At 37.5% G+C, this 12,500-nt stretch overlaps 1 long non-coding RNA gene across 1 annotated transcript in view; it reads right to left on the minus strand.

The window, feature by feature from the left end:
* Window positions 1-12,500, minus strand: part of LOC136842119 (uncharacterized) — a 254,360-nt gene that overhangs the window by 222,033 nt on the left and 19,827 nt on the right. The window lies entirely within an intron of this gene.

The raw sequence follows: 12,500 nt of genomic DNA on the forward strand, positions 1-12,500 counted from the left end.
TAAACAAAGCTGATGCTGAAGAAATATAGCTGATGATGAATAAACATAGCTGATGATGAAGAAATATAGCTGATGATGAAGAAACATAGATGATGATGAATAAACACAGCTGATGATGAAGAAACATACCTGATGAGTAAACACAGCTGATGATGAAATTTACCTGATGAATAAACATAGCTGATGATGAAGAAATATACCTGATGAATAAACATAGCTGATAACAAAGAAATATGCCTGATGATGAATAAATAGCAGATGATGAATAAACACAGCTGATGATGAATAAACATAGCTGATGATGAATAAATATAGCTGTTAATTTATATGTGCGTGTGCAAAGAGAAAAATGCACACATGTATGCTCTCAAATGATTACTAAACAGTTACTGGAGTCAAACTATGCAGGGGGGGATTGACTCTTCCTGCCAGCAGACATAATGACAATATCTGGAAGCATCATTGGATCATTATATCTGATCTCAGGTGCCGCCTACCTCCGGTTCTTGATGACTTTACCTGGAGTGTACTACAGGTGCAACTTTGATTGGCCTTCTACTATTTTTCATCATTTTTCTTCCTCGTTTCATCCATATCTTTAACTCTCATTCCTCTTTTTTTCCACTTTTTATATTTTCTGATTTTTTTCATCATTCACTAATTTTTTTTTTCAGGATTTTTTCCCTCGCTTCATCCATATCTTTACTCCAATTCCTCTTTATTCACTTATATTTTTTTTTTTTTTTTCATCAGTTCAACTTGGTCTGCATTCTGTTTCCTCTTTTTTTCAGTTTTCTATCTCATCTCTATTCTATTTTCCTCTTAATTCTCTCTCTCTCTCTTCTACCTCACCTCCACCTGCAGTCTGTTTGCTCTCTTTTTGTTCTCTTGGCGCTACACAATCTCCATTCTCTTTTTCTATTGTTTTCTCTCTCGTATAACATCTTTACTCGACTTTATCGTTTTGTCTTCTCTTCTACCTATCTCCACCTTATTGTTCACATCTACATTTTTCTCTTTAAACTTCTTATACTTCCTCTCCACTCTACATTTCTTTTCTTCTCTCATATCCTCTACTTCAGTTTTACCTGTAAAATTAATTCATCTCATTTATCACGCACTGAAAAGAACCTCTGGTATAATTCACCTGTTCAGTAATATAACTACACTCTTCTTTTCTTCTCTCTTTCTCTCTCTCTCTCTCTCTCCCTCCCTCACCTTATGTACCCTAATCCATCGCCTCAAAAGGCACTTCACCTCTTTCTATGAACCCTTCTACCCCCAACCCCTACCCCCATCCCCCATATCCCCCCCTTCAATAAGGAGGAACCCATTCTACTTATACCCCAGCTGTACCTCCAACCCCTCTTGTGGGATATACCCCCTAAATGGCCTGGGGGGACCCAAGCAAACCTTTACCAACCTTAGTTGTTCCCCTACCTCCTTCCCCAAGCTGATACCATGGCTCCCTCCCTCCCTGGCCCTGGCTCTCTCTCTCTCTCTCTCTCTCCTCCATGCAAGCAAACAATGTAAGAGCAACAATTCGCCCTCTAGACATGCAACGTCACCTTGCAACCCTTTTAGGAGGGCTGAGAGGAGAATAACAATGCAGTTGCTGTAATCCAACTAAATTAGGATTTTGTACAGATTTTCTTTTCCCGTTCCTACTGCCTCGCCTCTCCCTAACGCCCCCAACTCTCCCTCCCCCCCACAAAACACACAAAACTTTTCGACCTATTCTCTTTTGCTTGTGCTACATTTATTCCGGCGTCTCTTCTCTTTTTCCCTTCCCTCACTCGTTCCACTGTTTTGTTTCCAAGGCATTTCTTCCAATTCCTTTCCTCATCTGTCATACTACGCTGATTCCGGTCTCTCTTCTATTGTTCTTTTTTTCCCCTTTGATATTATCTTTGCTTTTTCTTCATTCATTCTATAATACGTTTCTTTGTTTTTTTCAGTATTTCCTTTTCCCTCATTTTTATTCATTCTAACTTAATTTTCCTTCCGTTTTATTCCTCCACATTTTATCTATAATTTTGCTTATTCTCTCTCCTTCATTTTTCACCCATCCTTCGCACATTCTCATTTCATAATATTTCTTTTCTCATTATAAATTACCTTTCCTCTCTCCTTTTTCTTACTTTATCCTAAACTCACGTCCTTTCCCTCCTTCACTTTCCCCCATTCAATTATTGTCACTTTTCTCTATCACTCATGTTTTACTTCCACTCCATACCCTCTGCTTCACTTGGCTATTCCGTTAATATAACTCTATTTTAATTTTCCTCTTTTTATCATTGTTCTTTATTCCCTTCTATTGCTCGTACTCACTCAATACTATTCTCTTCCTTTTCCATTCATTCTACACTTTCTACAAAAATATCTATTTTCCATTTCTATTACCCATCTCGGAAAATATTTCATCCTGTAATTCTTATCATTTTTCACATTTTTACTCCATTTTCAATTCCCTATTTTTGCTCATTGCAAAATATTCCAACTTCATCTTTAACTCATGCCAGTTAAGTGTTGTGTTTCATAGGCATTCTGTAGTATTCATTTCCTGTCAGTCATTCTATCATTATCACATTTTCTCCTTTATCATCTTAATTCCCTATTTTGTTCAAATTTAACTCATTCCAATTTCGTTGTTTGCTCATGGGAATTACTGTTGTAATTTTATAGACATTCTGTATTATTTATTACACTTCAGCCCTTCTATCGTTATTACAATTTCTCCTCTCTCTCTCTCTCTCTCTCTCTCTCTCTCTCTCTCTCTCTCTCTCTCTCTCTCTGTTATTTCATTTCACTCCTGTCACTCTTATTCGGTTTTCCCCTTTTATTTGTGATCTTTTGAACCCTCACTCTGTAATAATTTCCCATACTTTCACTCATTTTTCACTCATTTCACACTTCTTTGGCTTCTTCTTATCAAGGTTTATCTTATAAACTTATATATATATATATATATATATATATATATATATATATATATATATATATATATATATATAATGTAATATATATATATAATTGTTATATATATATATATATTATTTATATATATATATATATATATATATGTGTGTGTGTGTGTGTGTGTGTGTGTATATCATCATTTTATCTTCATTTACATTTCTTGAGAAAAGAAATACATTCACAAAAAGTGACACAGTAAACTGTTCTGGTTTTCATCACAGTTATCAATTTCACCTAATGTTTTTTGTGAGGGGGAGCACCTGAAGCAGGCCCAAACGAGATATGTATAGAAAAGAATTCTTTGAAATCTACATTCTATTTTTGTTTCTGTTCCTTATCTCTCTTATTCTTCTCTTCTGCGTAACAAGAGGTGAAGATATTTGAGGAGAAAAATAGAAAAATTCCCCAAGGCTCTACAATCGAGCTGGGGAAACGACGGCTCGCTTGCTTGCTCGTCTGTCTCTCTCTCTCTCTCTCTCTCTCTCTCTCTCTCTCTCTCTCTCTCTCTCTCTCTCTCTCTCTTTTGTCTGTATTTTTTTTTTTCACCGATTCCCATTCACATGGGGACTGAAGAATTAACGTCACGTCTAAAACCTTCCCAACATCCCCCCCTCCCCTCCCCCCAACCTCCTTCCCCAACTCCCTTTCCCTCATGCCTCCTCCCTATAAGGCTCTCTCTCTCTCTCTCTCTCTCTCTCTCTCTCTCTCTCTCTCTCTCTCTCTCTCTCTCTCTTGACCCTGCAGTGTATTCTTCGCCTTTGCCTATTGTGTATAGAGGCTCGGTTCATGATCCAGCACACACTATCATACATTCTATCACATGTGGCATAATTGCCCCGGCTCTTCCTACCCCTTTTCCATACCAAAGAGCCTCTCTCTCTCTCTCTCTCTCTCTCTCTCTCTATAAATGTATTTGCCCGGAAAGCCGTAAATCCGCATGGAAATCTACAAGAGGCGACCTTCCGCTCATCTTGCGCTAAGCATCTCGAAAACTTTCCTCTTCCTTATGTAAATCCACGACCGTTTTCGTTTTTGTCAATCCACGACCGTTTTCGTCTTCGTAAATCCGCGACCGTTTTCGTCTTCGTAAATCCACGATCGTTTTCGTCTTCGTAAATCCACGACCGTTTTCGTCTTCGTAAATCCGCGACCGTTTTCGTCTTCGTAAATCCACGATCGTTTTCGTCTTCGTAAATCCACGACCGTTTTCATCTTTGTAAAACCGCGACCGTTTTCGTCTTCGTAAAAACGATCGTTTTCGTCTTCGTAAATCCCACAACCGTTTTGTCTTAGTAAAACGACTGTTGTCGTCTTCATAAATCCACGAATTTTTTTTCGTAAATCCGCGACCGTTTTCGTCAATCCAGACCGTTTACGTCAACCCACGACCGTTCTTTTTCGTAAAACAACCGTTTTTCTTTGTAAATCCACGACCGTTTTCTGCGTAAAACAAGTTTTCGTCTCCGTAAATCCACGACCGTTTTCGTCTTCCTCAATCAACGACCATTTTCATCGTAAATCCACGACCGTTGCGTCTTCGTAAAATCCACGACCGTTTCCGTCTGGTGAAGGGGAATGGGGTGGGAAAGAAGAATGACCTCAAACAGATTGATCACTAATCACGGATATTAGAAGCGACGAGCAAACCTCGGCTCGCCCACCCACCCACCCACCGTACAATGACGGAGACGATGATGTTTTCTAAGGAAATAAAGGAGCGGCTGCCAGCCACAGCGGAGAACTGAACTTCCAGCGTTTTGTGAAAGCCACTGGATACGCCTTTTTTTTTTTTTTTATAAAATACCTATAATTCGTTGCCTGGAAATGGTTATTTGTTTGATAATTGACTTAAATCTATTTGTTTTTCTTAATTTGATTATTTCTTTTTCTTCTTCTTCTCTCTCTCTCTCTCAATAGTTGTTTGTTTGATAATTGACTTACACCTATTTGTTATCTCTACTTCATTGTATTTCTCTCTCTCTCTCTCTCTCTCTCTGATAATACTTCATATTTATTTTTTATTTCAATTTCATTACATTCTCTCTCTCTCTCTCTCACACACACACACATACATTTTTTACACATCGTGATTCTATTTTCAGGTTCATATTTACATCAACCCTTGATCCACATATTAAAAAACAATTATAAAACTAATAAATTTTAAAGTGTAGTCAATGAGGTCTCAATGATAACGAAAAGATATGGTTGACAATTTCCATTAAGAAGAAACCAAGATCTGTAAAGTACGCTTTAACGCTTTTTCCTGCTATTTACGCTTGGGATTCGCCTTCAGGTTCGTTTGCACAGTGCTTTAGTTTAACAAATTCAAAATATTAGAATAAATTTGTTGTTAGGTACAGTCATCTTGAAGATGTCTATAATTCTGTTTTTTGTTTTTCATTATAGTACTTCGTACACACACAGATATCTATCTATATATATATATATATATATATATATATATATATATATATATATATATATATATACAGTATATATATATATATATATATATATATATATATACATATATAATAAATATACATATATATTTATATATAAATATATATATATGTATATATATATACATACATATATATAATATATGTACTGTATGTATGTATGTATGTGTATATATATATATATATATCTAACTATCTATCTATATATATAATATATATATATATATATATATATCTATATACATGAATATACAAAATATGTATGTAAGTGTAAGCTGATGAATGAAAACTATAAGCAAGAGAAAGAAACAGTGTGTGCGTGTGTGTGTGAGACAGACACACATACACACACTCACACACACACACAGAGAGAGAGAGAGAGAGAGAGAGAGAGAGAGAGAGAGAGGAACGGCAGATCATTAAGTCAACCCGTAAGCGGCTTACCTGAATTAAGAGACATTACACGCCTTGAATGTCAAAGTCTTCATAATGTGACATCAAGACCGAGCTACCAGCGTCAGCAGTTTGGGAAAGCAGGTACCACTACCCACAACTCCAACGGCCCCCGCCCCCCCCCTTGCCAACCCCCAACACAAACCACCGTCCCTCCTCTATGTCTACCAGCATACGTATGTATATTGACAAGGTAATATAGCCTATGTATTTAAAGCAACTAAGAATCTGTAGAAAAGCACTGGAACGCGTTATATTTTTTTAGAATCAGCGATCATGTTACATGTTTTGCAATATGCAATATATTTAATATTTGAAAAGTACAATATAATCACGTATTTGGAAAATAATTTTTTATTATTTATTTACCACTTATCATACTTGCAATCTTCGTCCATTATAAAAGTATTCTGGCGAGTATAAAATTCTCCCAGAAAATGTGTTATTCCTACAGCTAAAACAATGTTGTAACAACTAAGATTTCTTTTCGCTCGTTCAACAAAACACAAATCATCAATCAATTACATCAAGTGTTCATGCAGGGCCATGCGAGAGCACACTGGCACATATATATATATATATATATATATATATATATATATATATATATATATATATATATATATATATATATATGTATGTATATATATATATATATATATGTATGTATGTATATATGTATATATATATATATATATATATATATATATATATATATATATATATATATATATATATATATATATATATATATATATACTAGCTGACCAACCCAGGGCTGTCTGGAATAACTGAATGACAACTGATAAACTTTCTTTCTCACTCTCTCTCTCTCTCTCTCTCTCTCTCTCTCTCTCTCTCTCTCTCTCTCTCTCTCTCTCTCTCTCTCTCTCTCTCTCTCTCTCTCCTGTACTGTATATATATAATAAATATATACGTATATATTATACTTATCTCTCTCTCTCTCTCTCTATCTCTAAATCTCTCTCTCTCAGCTATATGTACTGTATATATATAATAAATATATACAGTATATACTTATATTATACACTTCTATTACACTTCTCTGTTTACAGATGAAGACCTCGTAGTGCTCAATCAAAAGGGTAAAAAAAAAGAAGTACGACTGTGTGATATCTTCGAATATCACAAAGATAATTATGAGCTAAGAAGGAAGTAATTTTGGAGCAGACTAAAATAAAGAGTTTACTTTAGCTGGGAAAACCTGCAGTTTACGCGCTATTCCTGCAGTTTACGCGCAATTTGCAATAAAAAACTACTATAAATTTTCAGGTAAATGTAAAATTATTTAAAACTTTTTTTTACCATAAAATGTATTACTCAGAAATGTTAGTCCATTTCATTGTAAATTCTTAATTTGCGTTTTATCTTCACTTATCTATGTATCATTATTTTAGCTCGTAACCTGGATTTGCAAAGCATTACGCTCACTTGCTATCTTATAACAATAATGCTCACCAGAGGAAAACAAAAAACAAAACAAAAAAAACATAAACAAAAACAAAATGGAAACTAATGATGATATAGCACTGTGACACGTGGAGAATTACCTTCATCCCTCAGAGTAATAAAAGGGATCACAAAGAATGGAAAGCCGAAGGCCAGATGAAATGAAATTTAATTAACTATATATATGCTGGAGACAAATAACCTTTGCTGTATGTGCCAGAGTAATCTACATGCCAATGGAGGAGCCCAGGGTGATTGGTGAGTAGTGGGAAAAGGGGGGAGGGGGGAAGGGGGAGTTGATAAAGAGAAGCTTTTTTTTAATTTGGGTTAGGAAAAGATTCCTTGAAAGTGAGCTCGTGGCTGTAGGTCTGGGGAGCTTTTGGAGGTGGGGTTGATGAAAAGGAGCTTTTAGCGGTGGAGTTGGGAGATGATGAAATGGAGATTTTGTAGTTGGAGGCTGGAGAACTAATAAAAAGCTTTTTTTGGGGGGGGAGGGTTTACAGGGTGGCAGATAAAAAGGAGCTTTTGAGTTAAGGGCTGGACGGCTGATAAAATAGCTTTTGGAGGTGCAGCTAGGGAGCACATAAAAATGAGCTTTTGGCAGTATACCTGGAGAGGTGATGCAACGCTCTACGAAGTGGTGATAGAGAGCAGATAAATAAAAAAGGAGTTTTTGGAGGTAGGGCTGGGAAGCTGACAAAAAAGGAACCTTGGAGGTGAAGCTGGAGAGGTGATTAAACAGGAGCTTTGAAAGTGGAGCTGGAGAGTTGATTAAAAGAAAAAAGGAGCTTTGGAGGTGGAGCTTGGGGCTTATGGAAAGGGGATTTTGGAGGTGGGGCTGGAGGGCTTACAGCAGATAAAAAGGGGCTTTTGGTGGTAGGGCTGGAGAGCTAATGAAGAGCTCTGGAGTGCAGTTGGGTAGTACATAAGAAAGAAATATTGGAGGTGGGGTTGGAAAGCTAATTAAAAACTTTTGGAGGTAGAGGTGGGATCTTCATGAAAAGGAGATTTTGGAGGTGGGGCTGGAGTACTGATTCGAAATCTTTTGGAGGTAGACGTGGGATCGTCATGAAAAGGAGAATTTGGAGGTGGGCTGGAGAGCTGATTATAAGCTTTTAGAGGCAGAGCTGGAAGCTTTATGAAAGGGAGCTCTTGGAGGTAGAGCTGGGAGCTTTATGAAAATGAGCTTTTGGAGGTAGGGCTAGAGAGATTATTAAAATCTTTTGGAGGAAGAACTGGGAGCTTTACGATAAGGAGCTTTTGGAGGTAGGGCTAGAGAGCTGATTAAAAGTTTTTGGAGGTAGAGCTGGGAGTTTTATGAAAAGGGGCTTTTGGAGGTAGGGGCTGGAGACTGATTTAAAGCGTTTGGAGGTAGAGCCAGGAGCTTTATGAAAAAAATGAGCTTTTGGAGCAGGGCTGGAGAGCTGATTAACTGAAACTTTATGAAAAGGATCTTTTGGAGGTAGGGTTGTAGAACTCATGAATGGCTTTGGGGCAGAGCTAGGTAGTAGATAAAAAGGAGCTTTTGAAGGTGGGACTGGAGAGCTGATAAGAAGCTTTTGGAGGTGTAGCTGGGGAACTGATTAAAAGGAGCTTTTGGAGGTGGGCTTGGGGGGCGAAGGAAGACCCTTGGAAGTGGAGAAAGGAAAGCTGATAAAGGGAGCTTCAGGAAAACTTCTCAATCAATAATAAAAATTATATTTTTTACTCCACTAATGATTTCTCTCATTATCTGTAACAGTTCCGAGGCCCCACTTACTGATGCAAAGAACAAACGGGAGAGAGAGAGAGAGAGAGAGAGAGAGAGAGAGAGAGAGAGAGAGAGAGAGAGAGAGAGAGAGAGAGAACAAACCCCACGATTCGAATATTATTTGCGGATGTCAAAGGCGGGATCTTACGCTCCACGGGGGGTCAGTGTTAAAAGCCGGCGGCTGAAATATAAGCAGAGATTATTTCATCTGTATAAAAGCACGAATAACAAAAGCCGACGGACGACTGAAGGCACGAAAAGCCGACGACTTTTCCGAACCAATTAGATAATCATAACGGCTCTCGAACTGAAAAAATTCCTTTTACCACGGGCGACATCAAAGAGGTGTTATTGATCCGTAACCTCATTACAGTGTTATGGGTAATTATCATACGGCAATGACGCCAAAGAATAACATCACGCTGGGGAGAAAACAAAGCAACAACATACGATGGCAAAGGCAACAACAACAATAATAATTATAGTTTTTCTCTTTTTTTTCGCGGCTTCGAAACCGCAAAGGCAAGGCTTGTGCCAAAACAAGGCCGGTCCTGCTGGAAAAGTGTGTTAATGGAGCTCTCTCCAGCAAATGAAAAAGAAAAGGCCGGCTCCATGATTCAGGAAACATAAAAGAATGAGGAAAATTCCAAATTTCTGGAAGGCACTGGTATAAAAGAATGATCAGACCGATTGACCCTTGAACTTGTGATTTCCAAACAGTATCAGTTTTATAAAAAAAAAAAAAAGTAAAAATGCGACCGAAGTTTCTTCGGTGCAATGCAGTTTTCTGTACATCTTATTCTGAAAATAGATCTATCTTTCAGTGGTCTCGGTATAATGCTGTATGAGGCGAGGCCCATGAAACTTTAACCACGGCCTGGTGGTGGCCTGCCTATATTGTTGCCAGACGCACGATTATGGCTAACTTTAACTTTAAATAAAATAAAAACCACTGAGACTAGAGGCCTGCAATTTGGTATGCTTGATGATTGGAAGGTGGATGATCAACATAAAAATTTGCAGCCCTCTAGCCTTAGTTGTTTTTAAGATCTGAGGGTGGACAGAAAAAAGTGCGGACGGACAGACAAAGCCGGCACAATAGCTTTCTTTTCAGAAAACTAAAAGCATGTGAAAGATGAGTTCATGATTGCCTTTAATTTCTAGTTTTTAATAATTCTTATTCCTTTCACAAAATCGAGATACAGACTACTCTGAGGAATAGTTTTTAGCACGAGTAGTAATTTTTTACAAAATATAAAAAGTAGAAGAATGATTCAGAATATAACAAACTTTGCGTGTTTAATTTCATTCTAATCTCTCTCTCTCTCTCTCTCTCTCTCTCTCTCTCTCTCTCTCTCTCTCTCTCTCTCTCTCTCTCTCTCTCAGCTAGGCAAATGGCTATTATATATTCTAACTGAAGCTCAGCTAAGATGTGGACTACATAAATGACCCGCTTGTTCTACAAACACAAATACACACACACACGCGCGCGCAAATGAGGCTAGTTCGGAACTGGAGAACGTTTTCATTTACATTCTCGAATTACCCGATTTGGAAAACTACAAATAAATAGGAAACAGGGTATGCAAAAGGAGAGGACGGAAAAGGTCCATCTGAAGCATTTCTTTTGTCCCAAGTTTATCCATCTTTCTAATTCGTATTTCCTTCGGTGTTTTCGAGAGCAATTTACCTGCCATCGCAAAGGAGGGCAATTTCAAAAAAGGAATTGCTCCCATCTGCTACCGGGAGCAGTTTTCCCGTCCTTTGAAAGAAGTTAATGGCCTGTGTTTTTAATCATTTGCAAGGTAATTATGTCACAGTCCCTGGGCGTGACAGATTTCGGCTTTCTGTTGCAACGATTTAGGAGCAAATTCTCCCGTCAAAACTCCAAAGAAGAATTTTCGAATATTTCAGTCATCTGGAGCCGCTAGCAGTCTCGTGTAGCGTTGAAGGTTTTTGTTTCTGTGATATTTTTATATTATAAATATTATTTGACCAGTACTCAAGGTAAGTAGCCACAGGAAATAACTGAGAAAAATACCCTTAATATAAGGAATTGGTCAAACTAAGAAATAAAGCAATATTCATGTTCAGGAAACAAATAAACAAAAATACATTCACTATTAGGAACTGGCCACACTGGTAAACAAAGTTGCGCTCAAATTTAGGAATCGCATAAAGTAATAAACAAAGCTATATTAAAGATGAGAAGTTGGCCTACCTAATAAACTAAGCTAAAATTGTCCATTCAATCTAATGAACCAGTTAAACTAATATGAAAAGTCGATTCAGTCAAACTAATATACAAATTAGCTTTCAACATTATGGGACCATTCAAACTAATAAACAAAGCAAAGATGCCTTCAAGCTCAAGAATCACTCAAACTAACGACCAGGATTCAATCCCAGGAGCTGCTCAGACTTAAACAATATTGCAACCGAGCCCAGGAACCTCTCAAACGAAAAACAACAAGTAAAAAATACGTCAAAGTTTTTTCGGCGCAATCGAGTTTTCGGTATGAGCCGAGCCCACGAAGCTTTCAGCCACGGCGCGGTGGTGACCTTCCTATAGCGTTGCCAGACGCACGATCATGGATAACTTTAACCTTAAATAAAATAAAAACTATTGAGGATAGCAGCTGCAATTTGTTATGTTTGATGATTGGAGGGTGGACGATCAACATAGCAATTTGCAGCCCTCTAGCCTCAGTAGTTCTTAAGATCTGAGGGGGGACAGAAAAAGCGCTGACGGACAGACAAAGCCACCTCAATAGTTTTCTTATACAGAAAACTAAAAATGGATTCAAGATAATGAACCACTCAAGCTAAAAGCTAAAAATGCACTGAAGCTCAGAAAGTGTTCAAACTCAAAAATGCAAAACCATATTCAAGGTAAGAAAATTCTTAAATTTCTTCTTCATTCTCACCACTATCCCTGTGCTAAATCCTTCTCCGTAGTCTCCCTCACTTTATCACCCCACCCAATCCTTTGCCTCCCTAAGAAATTCTTAAATTAACGAACCAAAAAAATAAACCCTTCAAGATAAGAAACTGCTCAAAATAGAAGATCTTTGCACTGACATTACGTCATCAAGTGACTCTTACAAGTTGAGTGAATAGAATTAAAAGATATCTTGAATTCTTATATTCATACTTTTTCACCATTTCAGTTTTCCCTCTACGAGAGTTGACTCTAAAGAGTCTTAGGCATCCGATTCTTATGCTGCTGATAATCAAAACAGTGGCCTAACTACCAGGTAAATGTTTCACTGCTTAGGTCAACAGAGGAACACCGAGATTTGACGGAACTTACCTAATGCATTCTGGGGCACTCGGAACTTTCGTTGGTGAAGTGAATATCATAACAAGTGAACAAGTACACT

This window comes from Macrobrachium rosenbergii, chromosome 9, assembly GCF_040412425.1.
Source record: "Macrobrachium rosenbergii isolate ZJJX-2024 chromosome 9, ASM4041242v1, whole genome shotgun sequence".
Lineage (NCBI taxonomy): Eukaryota > Metazoa > Arthropoda > Malacostraca > Decapoda > Palaemonidae > Macrobrachium > Macrobrachium rosenbergii.